The sequence below is a fragment of the Eretmochelys imbricata genome, chromosome 1, assembly GCF_965152235.1.
Source record: "Eretmochelys imbricata isolate rEreImb1 chromosome 1, rEreImb1.hap1, whole genome shotgun sequence".
Taxonomy (NCBI): domain Eukaryota; kingdom Metazoa; phylum Chordata; order Testudines; family Cheloniidae; genus Eretmochelys; species Eretmochelys imbricata.
The window spans coordinates 134,182,341-134,185,474 of NC_135572.1; positions in this window are offsets into that span (position 1 = coordinate 134,182,341).

The window sequence follows — 3,134 nt, forward strand, 5'->3', positions numbered from 1 at the left end:
AGATCCTCTAATGAAGTAGAAGCTCCTGTGTCATCCCTCTTCCCTGCTGCTGGTGAAGTAGGCATGGCCAGAGGAAAGAGATGTGGCCAGCAGGTCTTATGCTCTGCCAGTCTCTGGCTGCCATTTTAGACCATTAGGGCCATTTACAGCTGGTGTAATTTAGAACAGCCATTGAAATGCCCTAACTGCTGGAAACTGGCCCTGCACACAGTATAGCTAGAATCAGGAGAATGCGAAGTCAAACTTTATGCTGCCTTTACACACACACACACACACACGCTTATTGTGTGCTTCTTGGCGATAGTGTGGGATCTGATCCATAATACTAGAGGATACAGTTAGGGATATAGAAAATTAGAGCCTGATCCTGCAAAGTGCTGAGCACAATCTGCTACACTTTAACTTCATTGTGAGTTGAAGGCATTCAGCCAATAGATTCCAATTTCATAGAGACAACTTTGCAACCCAAAACAATTGCACCTATTAATTCTGAGCGAAAATGATAGCATGGGGCTATCGATGCACCTCGGTGCAACTGCAAAGGCGGCAATTAGAAATCTATATGCTAGCATTTGGAGGAGCAACTATTGAGGGCACAATGATTTGTAAGTGGAAATCTGAGCCTTCAAAGTTGGAAGCTGGTTGAAGATCCTAATCATAAGTGGGAGTTTTAAGCTGCGGAAAAGAAATTGAACACAATGATATTATAAGTAGATGGGATGAGAGATGAATTGTCCAGAAGCCTGACCCAGCATATCTTATTCAGGCCACATTCCAGCTGACATAAGCTGAGTTTTGACTGAATAAAGACTACAGGATTACGCCCTCTAACATAATATAAAATCAGTAGAACCCTGTCATAGAAGTGCATTACAACCTTTCCTGCACAATCAGAATAAAGCAAGGGATCAGGTAAAGGTCTAGTGTCATTAATCAGTGGCCATAGTCAAGATTAAGAAGTAGAGAAGCCGGATATGATTTCTAACAATGTTGGTAATCAAAGGGCAGTTACAGCAGATTAAGTCTAGATTAAGTCTAAACTGCATTCGGTTTACACGGGCATAAATGAGAAGAGAACAACATGAATAAATGAAGAGGGTAGTTGTCACCACACTGGAATCTGTAATATCTTCATCATTTCCATCTTTCTCCTTTTGTCTTCTCTTAAGAAGGACAAATGTTGAAGGCAATTTAAAAAGAGATGGTTTTGTAAAAAATTTTTTAAAAAGATTAGAAGAATGAATATTAAAAGCATGTAGACTTTTCTGTCTGGTATTTGTTATTTTGTTCTGTGGACAACTCTGAAGAGCAGGTGGAATTAGTGAGATAAAGCCTCACAACAGCACAAAGTCCCCACTTATTAATTAAAAAAAAAGACAAAAGACACACAGGCACGTTGATTGAAGGCACAGAGATGTTCAAGTAAGAAAGTGTGCAGGACAGATGCATGAGTATCATTAGAAGACTCCACTATGGGTCTCCAAGGTAAAATGAGCAGCAGGTGCCCGGCTGCTGAAGTGGGAAAATAAAGCAGGCAGTTTCAAAGGGCAGAAAGACACGATAGCCCTGGGAGACATTCATTACAATGCAGCAGACTTGAAAGCTCCCTGAGCACATGCAGTTATAGTCTGCAGATTTGAAAACAACTGATTTTGTTGCAAAAAACCCCACGTGAACACTCAAAAGCCAACAGAGCTCTTAAGTTTCAGATAGCAACTCCTCTGGTTGTAACAGCAGGAACTGTTAAAGAAGGGTTAAAGTAAAGGCACTGATTCCAGAGTTTAGGATAGAATCCAGGATGAGGGATAGGTCAGATAAAGTATCTTAAGTCCTGAAAATCTTTCTGAGGGAAGATACTGTTTCGGATATGATTTTGATATTAATGGAGGAGTGCAATGGAATAATACCTACACTATTTTTATAACATGGATATCACTACAGAAGTTGTGGTTTGGGTTAGATTTTTCTGCACAGCTGTAGTATGGTGCTTTTGTAAGGTGAAATCTCAGTCAAGACTGAGGGCCAAAACCTGCTCTCAGACGTACCAGTGTAAGTTCAAAATAACTCCATTGACTTCAATAGAACCATATGGACTTTCACACCAATGTGTAAGGAAATGAAAATAAAGAATTTGGCTCTGACCATGCTAAAGGAAGAAAAGACCAGTTTATAAATGGAACCAGTGACTTAGCCGTGGCTTAGCCATCAGCCACACTGCTTTTAACTGCAATATGTGTTCAACAGGCTGAGTTTGGGGCTTTGAATGTCTCCCAGGTTACGCTGTGAGTATAAAAAGCAACACAGGTGCATTCAAAAGCAGGGACACTGCATAAATGAGGGACTTTCAGAAGGGCAGTTTTAAAGCACAATAAAAGTATGATATTATAACTAATTATTTTATCCATATATTAGCCAGCATAAAATATGAGAGGACATGCAAGATTTTCTAAATATATCAAAGGCTTCTGGTTACATAAAAAACCACTTACATTTTCATCTATTATGCTTAGGGCTTAAGGATTCCAATTCAAACCCTTTGTCATTTTTTGCTTTGAAAAGCCGATACTCTAGAAGTACACTGACACTTTCAAGTTATGTCCCTGGTTCATGGGACAGTATTTGAAATGCATTTCTTCTCCCACACCATAATAGAGAAGCACACAACCAGCAAACCACTATTTATTGCCTGTAAAACTGCACAGCTTGTCAAAATTAGGGTAAAGAAAAGTTTGCTCTGTTTATTCAACTATTTTTATATTTAGCTTGAAAAATACAAAGAGAGGCTGCATTCACACTATTTTTTGGGACAGAAGGATAAAAATGACAAACCCCCGCACCAAAGTATTCCACCGTGCCCTGTGGCAGGTTTAGCTTTATGAATTGTGCCTTTGTGTGTGTTGCTGTCCCTTTAAGTTCTGCACACTCACTGTATGGCAGAGTTCACAGCTAGTCAACTGAAGCCTGAAGTTGGAACTGGACCCGAGAGCGTACTAGGTGGTATCTGTAACAGGGAGCATTCCAGTGTGCTAATTCTCAGTGAAATTCACCTCTCTGCAGAGGGGCAGCAAAAGACATCGGCACCACTCAAGGGTTTATGAAAATGGTACCCAGACCTTGTGATCATTCTCTTTACA